The sequence below is a fragment of the Danio aesculapii genome, chromosome 4, assembly GCF_903798145.1.
Source record: "Danio aesculapii chromosome 4, fDanAes4.1, whole genome shotgun sequence".
Lineage (NCBI taxonomy): Eukaryota > Metazoa > Chordata > Actinopteri > Cypriniformes > Danionidae > Danio > Danio aesculapii.
This window is the reverse complement of record NC_079438.1, coordinates 18,783,594-18,806,064: the sequence shown is the minus strand read 5'-3', so window position 1 is coordinate 18,806,064 and position 22,471 is coordinate 18,783,594. Positions and strand designations below refer to the sequence as shown.

Genomic DNA, 22,471 nt, shown 5'->3' with positions numbered 1-22,471 from the left:
TCGATATTGTGGCTGCAACTTTTGAGTCAAAAATGTTGAAAGTTTACCTACTTATCAGCAGCAGGTGTTCATAATCAGGGCTCAATCATCACTTAATTAATCCCTTAGTTGTCTCATTAACTTTAACTCTGCTGCTAACTTAAGCTGCAGTCACACTGAACTTTTCTCCCCATAGACTTCCATTGATACACACACAAATGTGTCAGACTGGAAACGCAAGCTCGTGTGACAAGTTTCACAGCTCACTGCATTGGAAAGTTCAAACTTGGTGAACTCTGACCTGCGAAATTGCATCACATGATGTGTGAGACCAATAGAAGATCAAAACATGACCTCTCTGGACAGAAATTTAAATATGGACCAATCGCTCACTTTTTTTTTAGAGGGCACATAGTTTACCCCTTTTTTATGATTTAATATTAATATTATGGTTCTTCTGAGTGTGCCAGTTTAGGTTCAGTTCAAAACACAATTCAGATTTTTTTATTATAATGTGTTAAAAAGTGTCATTTTGGGAGGGTGTCCAAAGCTCGCTGTTTTAGGGGTGTGTTGCTTCACATGAAAATTAGTTACAAGGGGGCAGGGCCAAAAGCTCCCCCGCTCTGTGTTTGGCAACAGACAGGCAGAAAGACAGAAGCAACTTGAGTGAGAAGACCAGCATTCAGCCATACATGTACAACTCAGACACAGACCAAGCAGAGAGTACACATCATTTGTGTCTTTGTATAGTTTTACAGCCAACTGTGTGCTAGTTTAAAGTTCTGAGCTTGTACACCGAGACTAATCACCACGCACACTGAATTAACTTTGACTGAGGCACCGGATGATCCGCTTAGAGCCACGGCACACTAGACACGCACAACCGTACTCCTATGTCAAGTTGCGTTCGATCTAAAAACCGCTCCAATTGGTCCACCATTTTTATGTTGTTAAATTGAAAAAAAAAAAGGACGGGTGTGTTTATCTCACCTCAATATGATGGTCTATACACTATACATACACAAATGTCTGTCCAAACAGCTTGAAAAGTTGTTTAGGTAATTAGTGTATGTTTCTGTTGTTAATTTTCTTTTCATTTGAAGGTTTAAATTATTTTACTCCCTCCCCTTTTTTGGCCGTTTCCACTGTCAAAAGGCGTACCGAACTGTACCGTACCCCTTTTTCGGCACCCTTTCGTAAGGGTACCAAACACGAGAAAGGGTACCAAAAGGCGGAGCCACACGCGCAGCTGAACGTTATTGGTTTACAGAGATACATCATTCGCTCACGCAACAAGCCAGAATGAAAACAAAAAACCTGCTATGTTTAAAATACACAGCGAGAGATTACAGCGGAATTATAAATACATATAATAATGAGCCATGGTCGACCTGGGCTCAAACAAAGCTCGTCATCGTCTTGATGAACAGCCACAAAGCCATGGAGTAGAGTAGAATCTACCCTGTGCCTTTTTTATGAGGCAGTCTGAAGTGCGAGTGGTTTTGCTTTCTTCCTTGCGTTGCCGCGCATCTATATCTGAAATAACAAACTTCTTGAGCTGATGATAATAACCTGCGCTTGAATATCGACTTGCTTTTAAAACCCGATCCTGTCAGAAACTGACAAACGCAAGAGTGAAGCGCGAAAAAGCAAAGGAGAAGCTGGAAAAAAGGAGCACATTATTTTTTCAGCAAACATGAACAAAATGCCATGTATAACTATTATCTTTATCTTTTGGACTAATATGAACTGGGAATGATGGAATTACTGTCTAACAAAGGCTACATGTGCTGCTGAAGCCTGTGCTCAGCCTGATAGTCTGAGGGAAGGAAAGTTTCTTCCCTCAGACTATCAGGCTGATGAACACTTAACACACCCTACACAAACTCTTCCACACCCTTCACTGCACACCATCAACATGTAGCATGCACTGCACTTTAACCTATCCTTGATACTTAAAACAATACTGCCTACAGCTATGTGTACACCTATTCATTATACATATTGCTGTTTGTTTTTTGGGAGTATGCTGTTGTATGTTGTTGCATTTTGCACTGTCGTTGTATTTGCACTGTCTGTATTTTGCACTGTCTGGAGCCAGCATCTAAGCTTTTCACTCATCACCGCACATGTGCTGCTGATGATGTGACAATAAAAGTGATTTGATTTGAAGATTACAGAAACAGATAAGAGGTTTTTACTGACTGTAGGCTATATTTTGTGTTGTTTTTGAACCTAAATAGGATGAAATGTCTGCTGTGTGTAGTTCTTCTGTAGTTGGTAACATATCGGAGACTGTAAGGGTCTGTATGTGTTCATATATGTTCATTTATTTAATATAATTACAGACGTTACAGTAGGCTGTTTCACACTGTCATTGATCTGCAGTTATAATCAACTCATGTTCATAGAAAAGTTAGTAATAAACATTTCTACACAAGTATTTATGTGTGTAAAGCATCTGTTTTGTGAGAAGTGCTTCTCATATGATATGTAAGTGACCTGTACAGCTTTATTGTAGACATTTCCTCCAGCGAGAATGACGTCGACTGAAACTTTCTGTCATACATCACGCCCACCAAAAGGGTACCCTTGGTAGTGGAAATGCAAGCCTGATAAAGGTGACCCGTACCGACCCGAACCATACCGTACTGTACAAGTCAGTGGAAACGAGCCATTAAAGGCTGCTTTAGTTTGTTTTTATGCTTCTGATTTTACTTTTATCATTTGTACATTTGTTAAACTACTTGAACATAAATGTAAACATGTTTGTCATGTGAGGCAGAGGACTGCTACTTGCTCACCTCAACTAATTTTACTTTACTCTTTTGGTCTGTTGCTCTGTTACCTTAGATAATTAGCATCAGAGACACAACAATATAAATACACCACTAAACCTTGTGCTAAAGTGTGTCATTGTAATGTGCGTTACTAAGACTGTAACAAGTACAATATTACTAAACTTGGAAAAGTGATCTGATATTTTTCTGCATTACAGCAAAAACTAATATATTACAGTAATTGCTTTACTTTTGTAATGTGTTACTCTCAACACTAACATTAAAAGCAGAGCAAAAGCCTCCATTGCTGATAGATAGATAGATAAATAGATAGATAGATAGATAGATAGATAGATGGATGCGCACATAATGAGTGTGCTAGTGAATACCAATAGCCGTGTTTCCACTATAATGCCTAAAGCGAGCGTGCCAGGGCCAGTCGCGTTTCCACTGTCACTTCCGGGGCCTGATCGGGCCAAAGCGGGGCTTCCTCAGGGTCAGCGAGTGGTCTTTTTCGACCCGCTAAATACCTTGGGCCAAAGAGGCCAACTGGGGCTTCAGGGCAGAGTGGCAAGAGAGGTGGAATTTGCCTGAGGCTGGTAAAGTTGGTGTGCCAATACACTAGTTTTCAGATCACACACGAGTACATGTGCCAAACAAATAGCCTAAATAAATAAATAAGGGAAAGAAAAACATAAAGCTGGCCAGTTTAAGATCGGCTACATCATAAAACCCCTTATAGGTTAGGGTTTTTTTTTTTGCTTATAATCGCCCTTATGTTTCCCTTTTAAATGTAAGGCTGTTGCATAAAATAATAAAGTAGTTTTAATTCAATAAGTAATATTTCTTTGCAACGTCCTCCTTGATGTTTCAATTACGCATAATAATCTTTACACCATAATAAAGACACAGCAGCCAGAAACAGTTGTCGAGAGTTTTTGTTAAGTTTAAAAGGTGTGTTTGTGCATGAAACGTGCGTGTTTAGATGCATGTGTGTGTGTGAGAGAGAGAGACCAGGTGAAAGAGCGCTCACTTGACAGCTCTTTTGATGCCGCGAGCAGCTGGGTTTCTTTTTTTATTTATTTATTTTGACGATAATAAAAATATAAATACAACTGAAAGACATCAAATTTACAAATTACCTGTCCACTTTTGTAGGCTAAACACAATATAGTGTCATATCTAGATAAAATAGCCTAAGCTATATTGAAATCATTTAAAGGATTACAAATATTGGATATAATAAAATCACATTAAATATTGAACCAATATAAAACAAACAAAAGCTATAACAATTTAGGTATATACAATACAAATTATTTAAACCGTTTTAGCCATTTTAAACTTTTATTTTACAAATGCCTGTCTGATAAAAAAGATTTCAGATATTTACTAAAAACAATTAAGTTTTGAAATATTATTTAAAAAAGTATTTGGATAAGACGATATTAATAAAATCGTGCAAACAAAGCATTATTTGGTTGAGTAAAATCAAAAACTACATTCTTTTCTGTCATCCAGTCCTGCACAGCACAGCTTTATAAACAGATTGGGAAAGGCTGCAAGTAAAAAAATGTGTTTTATGTCCTCAAACAAGTGTTTAGGTTTTTATATGACGTGGTAAAATTTAAAAATGAAATTATAAATGTGGAGCTTTATTAGTGGATAGCTGCTGAGCGCAACGAAATATAGGCTATGTTCTATGTTTTATTTCTTGCTCTTATGTCCTGAAAGACAAAAGTTTCCTTTACTTAAGATAACCGAGTAATATGCAACATTGCTAAATTATTCTCATAATTAAAGGGAAATTACCTTCATTATTATTTCATGCAAAAATGCTTGTTTGCGTTTTTTCAGCCGCACGTACATTTACAGCCTGTTTCTAATTCCGGTTGTTCAAATTCACCAAAAGCATGTTGATTGGTGGTCCACAAAGCAAAACCTATGCTTATTGGTTGAGAGAGATTGAGTTTGAACCAATCTGGGCATGGAGGAGAGTCAATGCATCATGTCTGGTTTGTTCGGAGACACAAGCCACGTGCGTTCCGTTGTGAAATCAGCGTTGTCAAAATGTGATGACGTAACCACACTGCGGAGCAGTGAATGTAATGTAATGTGTTATGTCGATGGAAAACTGAGACTCTCTTCTTTATGCCAATCTTTGAATTGTACGGATCAGATCAGCAGATCAAAAGTTATTAAACATTTAAGAACAATACTTATTTTTAGCTGCGGGCGGCTGTTTGTGTTTTTAAGGGTTAAGTGTCATATAGCTTAGGGAAAAATTTATATGTTTCAGGTCTCCCTGGAGCATTTGGGCTGAATGTTTGACGCCGTCTAGCTGTAACACGGGGAGTGACACAGATAACTGAGGTGAGGATCCACATGCAGGTTTATTCGGCAGTCAGGCAAGCAATGGTCAACACGGGTGCAAACAGATGTAAATAGACAATCCAGAATCGTGGTCAAAGTATCAGGCAAGAGGTCGAAAGGCAGGCGGCAGACAGGGATAACAAGATTACAAGGCTAGGGTAAACACACGGAAAAACAAGACAAAAGCAAAGCGTTGAAATGTCACTTACAGTAAACAAGACTCGGCTATGGGAATGAGTGAGTGTGCTGCTTAAGTAGTGTGTGTAATCAGTCTTTGACAATCCTCAGGTTATCCAATGTCTGAAATATCCTGAAGCAGCAATACTGTTTTGTACTGTCGCATGAGATTCCCGCTGTTTTAAAGATAAAGATATAAAACATTAATGCACATCACTTGCTAGTAACTTATTTAATGCATGTTCCTGTAAGAAAACATTGTAAATCCGGCAACCACAATAAGCAAACCCATGGGAACAATTGAGGTCGGAAACAAAGTTCACAGGTCTGTGTTCTCTGAACTCTTCTCAAGCGGTTGACTTCTCCATTCTGATTGCTTGCCGCCGAACCGCATCATAGCCTATTACCATAAAGTTGACTTGATTTCAATTCTCCTCGACGCCCACACCGGCGAAGATGCGCCGTGCTGCTTCTCGCCGCCGGCTCTCATTGAAAATGAATGACTTCCGGCTACTTTGACACTCTCGCTGCTTTTGGTGTGAACGTACGGTTACAACGAAGTTACTGTTACTGTTCACTGCATAAATAAAGGGCGTTATCATTATTCCACTCTAATGCTGCTTCTCCATCGGTTCAATTGCACTTCAGCCATAAACAATTCATTATAACTGTTGTACATGTTCCTGGTTTCATAAGTAAATTGCTCACTCTCTTTCTCGCTTTTATTTCCAGTAACTGGTACCAGAAGCAGAGCCGCATCCGACCCCATCCCTCCTTCTGAAATGATATCCCCATAATCTTTGCATACACAATTTGCATCAACATCCATACATATATTTTATGAAGTAACCCCAGAACATCTCAATAATTCCTCACCACAGAACACATCCAAACATTTCCATTCCCGTACAACACTTCATTCCCTAATTTTCCCCGCTTACAATCAGTTTATCCATCACATAACTCCATTCACAAAAACACATCCAAGCCAGCTCTATCTAAGCAGAATCCAAATTGTTCCACAAGTTAACGTATGGCTCCACATCTGATTTCCATAGCTAATTCACAAATCAGCCCTCTTACGAAGGCATCCGAAAACCACCCAGTAACACATTTTTTGGTTCCAAAACACCTCAAGCAGTCCTCCACCATTCAGGCTTCCCACCAGAATCATACTCTAGTCACTTATTCAGAATCGGAGCCGCCACCACAGCCGCACACAAGGGCTATCACAACAGCACATACAAACATTGGGAAGGTGGTCCTCCGACGCCTTCAAATCCTACATTCGCCTTAGCCACAGCCATCTCAAAGAAGCCAGAAGACTCTCATCAGCAGACACACTGGTTCCAGGGGCCAAGGGCTCGGGCTCAACCCAATCACATCAAACTCTCAAGGGTGAGGGCATGACCCAGCCACGTCGACCTCCCAAGGGCGGGGCCACTAACCAGCCACTTCAACTTCCCAAGGGCACGGGCACGACCCAGCCATTTAGCCTTCTTCCTTCCAGCTCTGAGTTTCACTCAGCTTTCTCCCCTATTTCACTCCCCTAACTCCCGCAGGAGTTCACATATACATATACACATATAAATATATACACATATACATGTATATATAAATTGCTGCCACTTTCCAGCTCTATCACCGTTCAGAGTGTTTCTCGAGCAATTGACTCCCTTTGAACTCCTCTTCGAATACACGGCTGCTGTCCCAAGTCTTATGCATTTTGGGGAGCCCTGGAGAACCACCTGATCTCGTACTCCCTTTACATGCTCTATCGACCATGCGGGAGCCCTGGGATCAATTATCTCCGAGCTCAGGGTTCTCTCCCAGAACAGCATGCTAAACCTGCTTATAGCATCAAGCAATATCTAAGTGTGAACTCTTGAAGTGAAGTTTCACAAACTAATTTCGAGAGGAGCATGTGATATGATTGACTGCAGCTGATCTCTCATCTACAATCATTACTTAGCCAATCAGATTAATCCAAACTCACTATAAGTAGCCTAGCAAAAATTACTCCCTTATCTTCATTCTCCGAAGAAACCTCCCATCCACCCCTTCTCCCCCTTTACCACGAGGAGCTTTCAAGAACTACCTGATCTCGTACTCCCCTTACATGCTCTATCGACCATGCTGGAGCCCTGGGCTCAATTATCTCTGAGCTCAGGGTTTTCTCCAGCATGCCAAACCTGCTAATAGCATCAAGCAATATCTAAATGTGAACTCTTGAAGTTACTTTTAAAATCACAATTCATTACAGAGTACTGTAATTTAATTAATATTTCAACCAAATACAACGACAGTGCAAAATACAACAACATACTCCCAAAAAAACAGGACAATGTAAAATTGGCAATGTTGACAGCGATTTGTACAATGAATAGGTGTACACATAGTTGTAAAACTATGTGTAAGCAGCGTTTCCGTCCAACAAGTCAAAGAGAACAAAATCGCCACTTCCTGATTAACTGGCAACAAATATCAACAGGAAATTAAGGAATTTGTTGCGGTAGGAGAAGCTGTGTGAATATATTATCTTCATTTAATAAATGACTTGCAATCCTGACACGCAGTGAACGCACAGTGGCATTTAAAGGCACGAGACAAGGAGTGCAGACGCTTTTGTGCTCAGCCGGCTGGTTTGTCCATTCACACACATTTTCAAATTGTATGCGCATCATGGCGTTTCCATTGATCGTTTTTATGTGCACATCCAAAAAGCGCATAAAATTAGTGGATGACACCTGCCCTCTGCTGTACCCTCTGGCTTACACAGGGTTTCCACGGGGTCTTTAAAAGTCTAAACTTTAAAAATCTAAATTTTAAGCCTTAAAAAGTATTAAATTCGCTATACTAATTCTTAAATATTTTTGCACAGGTTTTTTTTATTTTATTTCATTATTAGTTCTTTATTTCACTAGTCGTAATGTAATTTGTGGTATTACAACTACAAATGAAACTAACATGCATTAGCCAATCAGCTTTCTGTTATTGAACTCAGTGCTCGCAGCGAATGTGATGTCATTGCTGTGTTTGCGGAGGTTCGCTTTTCGTGTGACATGATTTCGGCTGGCGGCGTGAACAGATCGCGTGACACCGCGTTTAATTTGTGTTGAATATGAAACACTTTGAAGAGATTTTGTACAACACACATCTTATTGATCCGTCCATCCATCCAGGTTTTACACTGATGTATAATTTTGAAATTAAAACAACAGCTACACACTAAAATTAATTAACAAATTATGTCTTTGATAACTGGAAAATAATATTTGCAGTTTCCAGTATACTGATGCCCAATTTCCAGGCTTTATTGGTGATAATGGACAGGATTGTTGGACAATTATTGCCTTTTCAGTTTATAAGTAGAGGACAGAGACTAGCCAGACACTAATGTGTGAATTGTTGAGTGGGTAAAATTAAAAAAAAAGTTTTTTTCCTGCTTTTATTCTAGCCATAATAAAATATATATTTGTAGAGCAACCCCTTTTCACTTATCATTGATTTTTAACTTTAATAGGTAGAACTGTCCGAGAATATGAACAAAAGCAAGTGATGCATCAAAGTTAGATTTAAATTTTTTTGGAATGGTTATATTATAATAATTCTTTCATTCATTATCTTTTCAGCTTTGTTCCTTTTATAATCAGAGCACCTGAAGGAAACCCACACAAAAGTAAGGAGAACATGCAAACACCACACAGTAACATCATCTGACCCAGCCAAGGCTTGAACCGGCGACCTTCTTGCTGTGAGGCAAGAGCGCTACCCACTGCGCCACCCTGTTGCCCAACTTTGTAATCATTATGACAAATTATAAAAATAATAAAAAATAATTAGTTTTAAAAACTTAAACAATATTAATGATATGACATAGTTCCGGAAATTTCCTACTTCTCTCTTTATCCGTCTGACTTTATAGTGGGTTTCTTTTGACCACCCCCTGTCGTTTTAAAAATGGCGAACGCGTCAAGTATAAAAGCCTCGTCTGTTTCATAAGGTGCACGCACAGTCAGCGGAGGTGCGCGATGCAGCGCTAGGCGAAAGTATAAATCAGCCCTAAGATGTTTCTTTGTTTGTTTTTTTCCTGTAGTGAAGTCGTGCATCTAACCTGTCTTCAGTACTGTTCAATTTAAATAATTTTATTCAACCACAATGTTGTGATTGTGCATTTTCTCTTGCATGTTTTTGACATTAAGATATAGTTTTTAAATTTAATACTTAATGGTCTAAAAAAGGTTTTAAAAAGTCTTAAATTTTGACATTATGATATCTGCAGAAACCTTGCTGTTTGTTATCCCATGACAATGGGATAAGTTAATACTGTTTATAAAGTTACAATTTTTTTTTTGTAATACAGGTAAGAAGACTTAATTTGAGACATTTATTTATTTTATTTGTGTGTGTGTATATATATATATATATATATATATATATATATATATATATATATATATATATATATATATATATATATATATATAAAGAGTTTCGTTGCAAAACGAGATATATCCATTTTGAAAAATGTTGGTTATTTGACATTATTATTTAAGACATCAACAGTTAAGTTCATTCACACTTGTTGTACATTAAACTATTACTTGAGCTCAGTGAAGGCCAGGCTATATTCTACTACAGTAATACCATTAAGAAAAGCTAGTGAATCAATGTTTTGTTTGATAAGTAAGATTAAGTTAGTTAGATAAACGACTTGTAGCTTGTTACAGAAAGAGTGAAAGCTCCTTCCACACCGCTGCTAAAAACCAAACCTGTATGATCAGAGTGGGCGGAGCCGCGGTGTCACAGTTCTCTGTTGCACTGAGTCCGCAACACAAGATCACTTCGCCCCGCCATATTTAATGAATTATTTCACTGTAATAATAATAATAGCTTATTTATTGGTTGTTGTACCCTTATGTTCCCTTATAATCAACAACAACAACAAGAATTAATGTGAGGTTTTAGGCTATAAATAATAATTGCAACCGCATAAATAAATCTTCAGATAGGCTACTCAGCTACATGTAAGGAATTATTTAAAAAAATAAACTTACAAAGGTCACTTAGAAATGTCGCCTGGCAGACAGGCATCTTGTGATGGGGAGGAGCACAGGAAAAAAGGCAGTATTTCACTGTAACCCCTGGCCTTCTTCTTGACATTAGTGGAAACTGACAGACAGTGGCAGTTCTAGGGGAGGCAGGGGCCACATCTGGTCTACATACAGCAGGCCACAGCTCACACTACACCCTGTGTGTCACACACGGGCCACATCTGGCCCACATACAGCAGGCCACGACCAAGCGGCAACCTCCCGCTCTCCCTCGGGAAGCCAATACGGAAGTAATTAAAACTGCAATTCATTGACTCGCCTTGGGGGGCTGGCTCCAGGAAGTCCAGGTCACAAACAATTTACGTGGCCTCCGTTTCCCAGGTGAGTGAAATTATCATTTATCATTTATAATGTTCTTTACAACTGTAATGCCCTCCAGAATCTGACAGATTGATTAGCTGTAGGCTCTAGAACAGTCATCTGAAGCGTTATCATACAGTGTTATGCCTGGATTTCATCAATAGTCTTGCATTTACTAACACAGACTATGTCTGAAGTGTTTGGAAGTAATTCACGTTTTCCTCCTGTTGAAAAACATCATAAGAACAATGCTTAGTGGCTCAATGTGTTACAACAGTGTTTTTAAAAGTCTAAACACTTTATTGATATAGTGTACAACCAAGCACATGTGGTCAGAACACAAATGAGTCGCAGGTAATAGAGTATTAAGCGTTTCTCCCAAAGTAGTCACAACTCACACTACACCCGGTGTGTCACACACGGGCCACATCTGGCCCACATACAGCAGGCCACAACTCACACTACACCCAATGTGACACATACGGCCACATCTGGCCCACATGCAATCAGTCACAACTCATGGTAATATTGGCATGTGTGTGTGGGCCAGATCTGGCCCATATGTCTCCTGCCATTGCCAGAAGTGAGCCATATGTGCTTTAGTTGGCCCAGATGTGGCCCAGAACTGTATGCTATCTGGGTGGCCTTCCTCTTGACATCAGCGGAGACTAGCGGAGAGTATTTTATTCTGGTCCACTTTTGTAGCATTTTTATACATTTTTGTGAAGTTGAAGGCTTCATCTTCTATCGCTCTCTTCCCAGGGGATAATGAGCTCACGCAGCTTCCTGAACGTTCCTGAATGTTTAGGGGTGGGCGAATTGTGTTTTATTGCCTGGATCTTGTCTGATTCAGCAATTATGGATAATACCACCAGCTAAAAAAGTAATTTGTACTCTGAGCAGTTTTTATTAAGAGTAACTTGTACTTTTACTTAAGTACTTTTTAACACTAGTACTTTTACTTGTAATTGAGTATAATTGTGTATAATTTCAGCAATGTAATAGTACTTGTAATTGAGTACAAATTTTTTGTACTCTTTCCACCACTGTTTGCTGCAAGCTACTAGCCCGACTGTGGAAATGCAACATGATTTCGACCTCACTGCTCATGTTCCCAGGCTATTGGCATGGCCCGGCCCGGCCCGGCAAAAGCCCTGGTTTGCACTGGCACAACAGTGGAAATGTAACTAATGCTCTAAAGTACAATATAGTGATTACGTTTACATGGATATCAGTAATTAAATTATTTGCCTTTATCTGAATAAGACAATAATATGATTAAGGTGTTTACATGAGTTGCTTTTTGAATGTTCCTTTCATGATCCCGATTTACATGTTATAGCACATAATTCGGTTAACATTCGGTTGACTAAGGTATGTCTTTAAAAACTGACAAAGTACTGCTGATGATACTAACTAACTTTGCCATCTGAATAAACATTAACAAAAGAACACTGATCAAACATTAAGGCAAGGCAAGGCAATTTTATTTCCCCTTCATAAGAGAACTCCAATGTGTGTCTGTAGTACACAGACTTTTGGGAGTGTGTTAGACGACCAATCACTTCTGAATCTGATGAGCTCATCAACGCTATATCAGCCAGCTGCTAGAGTCAGCTCCTCAGAATTGTTGCTTTAGACCCGATCACGAGACTGAAGAGACGCTATCTGGGGGTCCCGCATGTCGATGCGGTGCCCGCGGACAGCTCATGCTCTCACTGTAAGGGCGTGGCTGTTGCACAGCTGAGATCGCGGCTTCCTACACCCCCGTTGCTCCCACGAGATTTCCACGGGATGCCTGCGCCTCCGCTTGATTACACCGGAAATCAAAGGTCCATCGCGACATCGCAGGGCGAGCTGTTATGCTCAAATGACAGACCGGGCTCGCTTCCATCTTACGGGGTGCAATGTGCTGTCACGGTTCTCGAATCAGACATAATGGCTGCGCTTCCTGAGCTGTTTCAGCAGTGCGGCTGGAGATGGCTTGTCCCCCAGTCTCACCGCTGAACCAACTAGACGTGTGGGCTATTGTAAGATTAATCTTCCAGCCCCCGTCCCCTTCTTCGCAGAGGCTGGCATAGAGGGCGTTTTTTCTCTGCCCGGTCCACGTGCGCTTCCGCCTTTACCTCCCTTGACGGCGAGGCGGCCAGTGGGTACGAAGCTATTTCCTCAGGTGGTGGATGCCGCCACCTGGAGGGGTAAGCTAGGAACCCTGTCTAAGGCGGCTAGATTATTTGTGTCTCTTATGGCCACAGTCCACACCGCTGCAAGCCATGCCGCTTCTGCCATGCACCATGGCCTCCTGGCTGTGCTGCACAGGGGCGGTTCTTCCCCAGGCTTATGCATAAGCATTGCACGGTGATCGACTATACTCTCATGAGACTCTCAAGTCGGCCACCTGTGCCTTAGGGAGGACGATGGCCACATAGTGGTCCGGAAATGCCACCTTGGCTTACCCTGAAGATATGCACCGCGCTGACAAAGTACTCTTTCTTAGTGTGCCCATATCCCAGGCAGGTCTTCTCGGCGACACCATTGGGGACTTTACCCTGAAGTCCTCGGTGGTGAAAGATCAGCCATGCGCGATGGAGCAGGTCATCTCTTGGTGGGCTCGGAAAACTGCTCTCCCTATCAGACCCGTCCGTGCAGGCTGTTCCTCGCCGAGTAAGCTCTTCTTGCAGCTCCAAAATGCTCCGCCGTCACAGTCCATTCCACTGGCTAGTGAACGCGCTCTCCCTGTTTCCATGCTTGGAGGATGCCCTCTCGCTGGTCTCTGAATTTAGGGTCAACCAAGTATGAGCAGGCTCTCCCCCTGGCAGAGCTTCTCTCATCTCGGCTTGGAGCTAGACTTGGTCTGCATCACGGTGCTCTCTTAGCGCGCTGGGTTGGCGCTGCCCTGTCCGATTAATTCGGCAGTTATAGTGGTCTCACTGAAATTATTTGTTATCACGCCACTTAATTGTTCATATGAGACCAATTCAGTGCTGGCTTTGCAATCGGGTCCCCAGATCATGTACGTCACCTTGCTGTGTCTCCGCACCTTCAGCCCCTGGATGGATCTTGCGTTCACCGGGCCTGAGGGCTCTTAGAAAAAGTATCTAGTTATGCTGTCTTATGATAGATGCTTCCAGTATGGGCTGGCGTGCTGTGTATCGAGCATGCAGCTGCAGGTTCGTAAACTGGTCTCGGTTGCATTGGCATTTCAACTGCCTGGAGCTGTTGGCAATTTTTCTTGCTCTCCGCCGGTCCCTACCGAAGTGGGAGGGGGAAACACATGTTGGTTAAGACAGCCAGCATGGCTTCGATAGCGCACATCAACTCCTCCGGAGTCTTGCGGCTAATAAGCCGCGCTGTTCATATCCCGTATAAGCTCTCCATGCCAGCTTACATGCTCTCAGGACCATTATGTTTTCGGGGGAACGGAGATTCCACCCCGGTATGTTATAGCTGTTTTGGGCACGATTCAGAGAAGCCCAGGTCATCCCGCTGTTTCTTCTGAGCTGCCCTTCGCTGGCTGCTTTCCCTGCTCTGCACAAAGGTGCTGGCTCTCAGCTGGCCCCGGGTTACTCAATATGCACTTTCTTTTCCCCAGTGAGCCTGCTCGCACAGACACAGTGCAAGGTCGGGGAAACAAGCACCAACAGGCCCTGAGGACATGAGTTTCCAGACTCACACTCCTCGTGACGGCCCTCCATGATGAATTCCCTGGAAAAAGCACTTCCTTTTTCTGGGACGGGCACCCTCTGGCACACGTGCAGGGCTCTTGAACCTCCTTGGATGGCTTCTAGACAGAGCGCGGTGGACTTAGGTGACCTATCAGTGTGATGGTTAACACAGTCACTCAGGCTAGAGCACCCTATTAGGCTTGCCTATGTTCTGCAGTGGAGTCTATTCGTTGTGTGGGAATTCTCTCTGAGAAAACCCCCAGATATGCCAGATTAGTGTTGTGTTTTCTTCCTTCAGGATAGCTGTAGCGCAGGCTGTCTCCCTCCACACTGAATGGTTTGGCGTGCGGTCATCCCCGTTCTCGCTGGGGATGGAAGCGCACTGACAAAGCATTATCTCATCAGCTGGTTCCTCAGAGGTGTATGGCACGAGATGTTTAATTCCATCCCCGCTTCTCTCTCGCCCTCTTGAGATCTCTCTAGCTCCAGCGGTTATGATTAGATCCCTTGAGCCACTCGATCAGCATCTATAAGTTTTCTGTCATTTAGACAGCTCTGCTGAACGCGTTGGTATCAGGAGGGTTAGGATTTCAGTGGCATTTTCGGTCAGCAATTGTGCAGGTAATTTGGACCGAACTACTTTCACGTTTACCTGAGACCTCGGCTCACTGTGTGCCAGGGCTCCTACCGCACCCTTTTAATATTAGGTGGTGAACCTGCAAGCGCTGCCTGCGGAGGAGGCAGACCCAGCCTTTCATTGCTATGTCCGTGTACTGCACTTAACATGACATGAAGCATACGCAGCTCTTTTCTGTTATGATCAGCAGAAGAGAAGTGCTGTATTAAAATAGAGGTTGGTCCATTTTTTTTAGTTTATGCCATCACCCTCGCTTCATGTGCCAGGGTGAGCTGTGTCCCCCTGGAGAGAGAGCACACTTATATAATAATAATTATATAATAAGCGGCGACTCCTTTTCAGCGTGAGTATGCAGCGCCTCTAAACAGATCATGTAGGGTTGTGGGCTGGGCGGCACCTAACACATTATTGAGCTTATATCCTCGAGTGGAGTCAATTTCCTCCCAGTTACTGGTTACCCCCAGTCATTCGGGAGGAAATTAAGCTTGGTGTCAATAATTGCTTGCTGCGCCAGGCTCCCTAACTCTGAGATGTGTGAGCATTTTCTATTCTAATAGTAAGTTTCCCTTTTCAGGTAAACCCTAGAGAAATCCTCCACCGCCCCCAGCACCTGACTCAGCGGAGGAATCGAGTGCATGGCTCAGTGTGTGGTCTGGTATGCCCGTTTGGTCTACCCGTATGCTGAGGTTCGGTGCCAGCTATGTGCATTCCGCTTTTTTGGTGATGCCATTTGCATTATATACCACTGTGTGTTCCCCCTTATCAGGCAGACCCGTGTCTTCCCTAACCAATAACCCGCTTATTATATGTAGCACTCCCCCTCATTAGGGCTAGTCCATATGCTTTATTATCATCAAATCTCCCCTCTTGGGTAGCAGGTGGTTTCCGCAGCGTCCTCCCCCTTTGGGGACTGGCACGCTTTCCTAATGTACTGTCGTTTTCTAAAAATCCCTAGTCTATATTAGCTAGGTAAAAAGCACATTTACGACCCCCGATCTAAATTCTTATTATTATTCCCATGTAATGGTAATATTTTGGGCCTAGGGGATGTTGGAAGGTTGCGCTTTTGGTAATGTCAGTGCCCTCACACTTTGCTTGGAAAACTGCACATCAGGAGTGTGGCGGGCTTGGCTGCTGTGGCGTTTTCCATACTGTCTCTTAAAAGTCTGTTTACTTTACGTCTGTAACCCACATTCCCCGAAAAGGGAACAGAGACGTGTGTCTCCACTGCCACAGTACCTGAGTCTCCAGTTGGGAGCCGAGTGATCGGCTCTTCAGCAGGCAAATTCTGAGGAGCTGACTCCAGCAGCTGACTGATTTAGCATTGATGAGCTCATGAGGTTCAGCTGTGCAGCCAAGCTCTGCCAATTCAATTGGCATTTCATTGGCCCGTTTTCTTATCTTCAGAAGTGATGGTCGTCTAACACACTCCCAAAAGTCTGTTTACTACAGACAAAACATCTCTGTTCCCTATAGCACATTTCAAACACAGTGGTAATTCAAAGTAATTTAGATAAACAAGAATAAAAGAGACAGTACCCAGATAGCATACGAATGTGGGCCAGTTTAGGTAGTTATGCGGCACTGGTGGTATTCCTTCGGCCCAGACATAATAAATGTGAGCCTGAAGTGGCCCACCTGTACAATGGCAAAGGGAGGCCAAATATTCAAATTCATACATAGGCCATTTAAGGCAAAGATTTGGCACAGTTAGCTCTGGCTAATGTGGCTGTGAGCCTAAAGCGGCCCAGAGAAGATATGGAAAATGTGACCCAGTTATCTTAAAACATATGTGGACCACATAGACTAAAGTCACCATCACCACCATTGGCATGACTACTGAAACTCATATCTGACTTCAGAATAACACCAAGATTCTTGACCTTATTTTTTGTTGTTTGACCCTTAGAGCCAAGGTACACATTTACCTTGAGAACCTCATCTCTGTTCCCAAACGCAACGACTTCAGTTTTCTCTTTATTTAACTGAAGAAACTTTTGGCACATCCAATTGTTAATTTCATCAATGCATTGGAAGAGGGTGTAAAACCAAATCCGTAGAGACAGGACAATCAACACAAAATGGAACCGTGTCTTTTTTAAAAGAAGATGAGTGGCAAATCGGGATTTCACCATTTTCAGATGTGAAAAGCTCTTGGGTAAAAAATGTTTCTTACAAACGTATTTTTGAGAACAGTGCTCTCAATGGAAACAAAACCTTAATTGCGGCACATTTATTAATGCAACACTGACAACTCATGTCTTCAAATAATTCTTCAATTGTTTTAATAACAGTTGGCAACACAACATGGCATCTCTCTGCCATCTGAACACTGTAACAGGTAAAAGCAGTCTTCGAAGCTATCATGCATATTAATGAAGTTGCTCCAATTATTAGTGGTCAGTTTCCTAAAACATTCAACTGCTAAGATCCACTCCTACTGCAGATAAATCACTCTCCTCCTCTCTCACAAAGTTAGAAGAGTCCAAACTTCTCTCAGGGCAATATACAACCTGTTCCCTGGACCTCATTACCTAGAACATCTCCACATGAATGAAAGACCATCATCTGCAGCTCAGTCTAGCTAAAACAGAACATCTTGTCCTGCCTGCAATGCCGACTAAACATATCTTCATGATCAAACTGGAGTCAGCTACAATTAATCCTTTTCATTCAGTCAGGAATCCTGGGGTGATCTTTGATGACCAAACACAACAAAATCATGCAGTCATGAACACTGATGTTCATAAAAAGTAAATCTGGACCCTTGGCTCATAATACAACAATGGCAGTATAATTCTGACCTCAAAGAACTGACAAAAAAACATTTGTATTTTTTTTTTTTTGTACTTTTGAAAACTATTTTCCATAATTTTGAGGAATTAGTTTTTTTGTTTTTGTTTTTATTTTGTCATATTCTTCTTTAGTGTTGAGAATTAGGAAATTTGATAATAATCTCTGAAATGTATAGGTTTAATGGTATTTGGAGAAGATGCAAAAATGCATTATTTAGGCCTACAGAAAAAAAAAAAATATATATATATATATATATATATGTATATATATTTATATGTATGTATATATATATGTATGTATGTATGTATATATATGTATGTATGTATGTATGTATATATATATATATATATATATATATATATATATACACACATACATGTATACATATGGCTTTTATGTCATAGTTAATCTCATCAGACGTTTTTCTTATGTTTTCTTTTGGCTTTTCATGCTACAGAAATAGTGTGGTTAACACAATTAATTATAGCAGCCAAAATAAAAACTAAAAAAGTGTTTAAAGAAAAAAAAAAAACTAAACAGCCAACTAAAGCAGACGCTCACCTCCATCGTGGTGATTTCAAATAAAGAACCAAAATTTCATGAAGAGCTTTTGTTCACGTGACAGAAATAAAGTCAAAGGCCAGTAATAAGTGAAGCTTCTGATGTTTGTGGATTTGTTTAATGATCTCTACTGAGAGTTTTATTGTGTAATTTGTTTTATTTTTATTAATTATTTTATTTAGAGTTTTAGTCTCAGTTGCTTTCATCTTTGATTTTGGCTGTAATTTGTGTTATTTGGTCTTGTTGTTCTTTCCTTTGGTGATTCTGCTTGTTAACGGTTGTTCATCAATAATTCTCAGTCCTCCTTTAATTAGACACTTAATTATCTCATTAACTTCATTACTATCTGAGTGTTCAACCCTCTGTAGTGAGGACACTAGTGAGGATTTTGATTTGAGGGGTTAAATGTGTTTGATGAAAAAATTGATGTATTTTTAACAGAAATATTCTGTAAACTGAATTTACAAATGTAAAATGTTAAAAACTGTAGATTACTGGCAACCACAGCTGCCGGTATTTTACCATAAAATTAAGAAAAAAAAAACAGCAAAATACTGTAAAACATTTTTTGTGTAGCCATTGTGGAGGATAGTAGCGTCTTTGTGCAAGTCCAAGATGTCATGCTGCATCTTCTTTTGTTTAACTGTAACAGTGTAGTTACTAATGCAGTGAAAATCTGTTTGTTAATTGTAAACACACATGAACACATTAATGTATTTAATGACTTTACATTTTTGTGCACTAATCTACGTTTTTGTAAACTGAACATTGTATCAGTTCATGAAATACGATTATTTTCCGTAAATTTTAACAGTTCTATAAAACTTCTGTATTTTTACAAAAAAACTCCTGGCAACAACAGCTGCCTGTATTTTTCCATAAATTTAACTGCTTTTTTTAACAGTGCTTATATATTAAACTAAATGCATTCATGGATACTATTATTGTAGTTTGAGTTACATTTAAGAGCATTTGGTACTCTTTGAGCTTATGCTGTATGCTTAATGAATGACCGTCCTGTCTGAAGTAGAAAAGCTTCTCACTTTACTGATTGAGTATGTAATTAATCGTGTAGACACAGTATTACATCAGAATGAAGCTGTCGAGTGAGCTTATGTCTTAGAGTTCCGAGGATACTGTAATGCACAGACTCACTCATAAACACACAGATCACTCATAAATCACAGAGATTTCAGTAAGAGAATAAGCAGCTTTCTGTGATTTTCTTCCAGAAACAGTTCAAATGAAAATGTGGAAATGAACTCATTAAAATGACTTCAGCTCAGCAGGAAAGTCTCAGAAACAAAGAGATGATCGATGGATAATCAGACGACACTCATAGATGATATAAAGTAAAGAAAGAGCAAACTCTAAATGCAAATAATGCCTGCAGATCTTTCTGTTCCTCCTTTGAACTGTTGAGTTGAACATCAGATCTGAAAATACTTTCACTGCCGAGAAAAGAAAAAAAAAAACAGACAGATAAAAAACACAGAATTCGCAATTAGCAAAGAAGCTTTTGTTCAGCTGTTAATACCAGTGTTGAGACTGCAAATAAAGCAATTACTGTAATATAACCTTTTCTGTAATGCAGTAATATAACAGATTACTGGGTACACAAAAGTACATATATGGTGCTTACTATATAAATTTGGTAATGTTGTTGCAACCTCAGTAACACAAGTTACAATGAATGAATTTTGGGCCTCAGTTAAGTCGTGTATTCATATTGTTTATTCATATTTGTTATTTATATTGTCCCTGATGGTGGTTAGAGTAAGAGTTCAACAAAGAAAAAAAAAAGTAAAGTACTGCAACAACAATAATAAAGCTGTTTAAAAAGGCTTCAATAAGCTGTGAGTCATAAGTTTCAGACAGTATTGATCTCTAAGTACACTACAGCAGAGCCAGAGAAAGTAGCATTCAGAGATTTATAATATAAACAACAAATCATGCACGGTTAGATTCAACCATGCTGCAACACATTACCTGCAGCTCAACTCTTATTTATGCATGTTCACTTCATCTCCTTAATTAACTCAATGTTAAATATTAACAATCATGTGCAATTGTATTTCCTAAAAATGGCTGAGCTCAATCGGAGAGAGAAGCTAAAAACAAGCAAAGATATTAAGAAGTACACTATGATTTAAACAAGAATGAAAGACTATTTTTTGATCTGCAAACTTCATTTAATCACAGTGAACGTCTCTGTGTTCTATTAAATGAATAAAACACATTACAGATTAGAATCTGACTTTAATCATTAGATAAACTCTAAGAAAACTCTTCAAATGCTGAAGGAAAGTCAGACTTTTTGCTGAACGTACACCCTGTCAGACGATGTTTTGACAAACACAAATCAGTGTATTGTCTGAATGAGTTCAAATGAACTGTTCTTATGGTCTACTCTTATTTCATCATAACATTACGGAGTACCATATCATGTAAACACACTGCAAAATTTACAGTTTAGAGAATGTGGAATCAGACAGGATCGATTATGTTTGATGAATAAAGCCTAGTTATACTTCTGCATTAAGTGATCGGCCTGACCCACAGCGCATACAATGCACGTTGTCATGCATTTATACTTCTGCACACTGTCTGTGTTGCTCTGCATAACACTTCTGAAATGCTAGCTGGCAGTGAGGTTTTTAATGTTCCTGTGTGTCGAGTTTCTTCACTGGTGATTTGTTTTTTTCTGAACGCTACCTTAATGTAAAAGGGGCAAAAACTTGCTCATTTTGAGGCAGGAACCGGTGGACGTGCAATCATGATCCTGATATCATTCATAGCAGCTCTATTAAGGTGAAATAAATAAAGGACTTTCTCTAACTGATTTCATTGAATATGCTTTATATATAGTGTGATGTTTGTGTTGATCAGTGATGTCTCTTCATAAGTGTGCATTTTCACTCCTTCAAAATCAAGTTTTCAGTAAAAGAAGGAAACAGTCCTCAAAATAAACCTGTTTAGTAAGTGGTCTGCATTCTTCAAGACATAGCCTAAACAATTTCTTGAGGTTTCTCAGCACTTCCTTTAGCAGAAAACAGACTGACAACTCAACTTTAATTACACATGACAGCAGCTCAATGTTTCTGCTCTTTATTCAGTGAGAATTCACTGGAAAATAAGACAGAACATTTTACCGCAATATGTGTAAGAAAGATGAACACATCATTCATGTGGTGGAGTCATGTGGTGAACGCTGTGAATTACACTGCTGCTGATTATTATTTCAGATTCAGCATTTATTGAAATGTCTGTGTGGTGTGTGTGTGTGTGTGTGTGCGCGTGTATGCACAAAAGCCTTGGACATTATCAGGAAGGCTATTCAGAGTTTAGGAGGCATATGAGAAGGGTTGACCTCTTTTAGTTGACTTTACAATTCTGGGTACTACTAGATGCCTTATAATTGTATTAGCAAAGGAATATTTCTATATTTGATACTTTTGTATACTAAGAAATGTTTCATTTAATGTGTTTATTTGAGATAAGAACATTTTTAGTGATTTAATTTGTAATTATTTTATTTGTTGTTCTTAACCTTGCATATGTCCATCTGAGTAACAATTAAAGCTGTATATAATCTACTACAGACTCCAGTTCTCTAATTGTAACCCTGTGATCAGGCCAGTAATTAATTCCAAATCATAACACAAATAGAATTTTTTTTTTTTTTTACTTTAATCCTGCTTTAACTTTTTTGATCAATCTGGAAAGATACTTGCCCAACAAGACAACAACATTTATTCACAAACACTATAACATCTGTCCCAATGAACAATGGCAATATTACTAAAGATGGGTCAGAAATTCAACCTTAATCTTTATTCTTCTAACTTATATTACTCTGAATTTGATTATAACCTCTTTTAAATAGATCCTTTTTTATCTTAATTAAATTCCTCAAATCTCATCTGATGATCAGACAGAATTAGAAAAATCCACCAGTTTATCAGATCTTAATAAAGCTCTCTCTCACATGTGCAAAATGCAGAAGCTCCTGAATCGGATGCTTCTTGGCAGAATCCTTGAAACATTTAAAGATAGACTAATGCCCCTGTTTCTGCTGATATTGAGGAA

At 39.9% G+C, this 22,471-nt stretch overlaps 1 protein-coding gene across 1 annotated transcript in view; it reads right to left on the bottom strand.

Moving 5' to 3' along the window:
* LOC130222020 (gastrula zinc finger protein XlCGF57.1-like) overlaps window positions 1-22,471 on the bottom strand; it is a 752,525-nt gene that overhangs the window by 192,561 nt on the left and 537,493 nt on the right. The gene's annotated exons all lie outside the window — the stretch shown is intronic.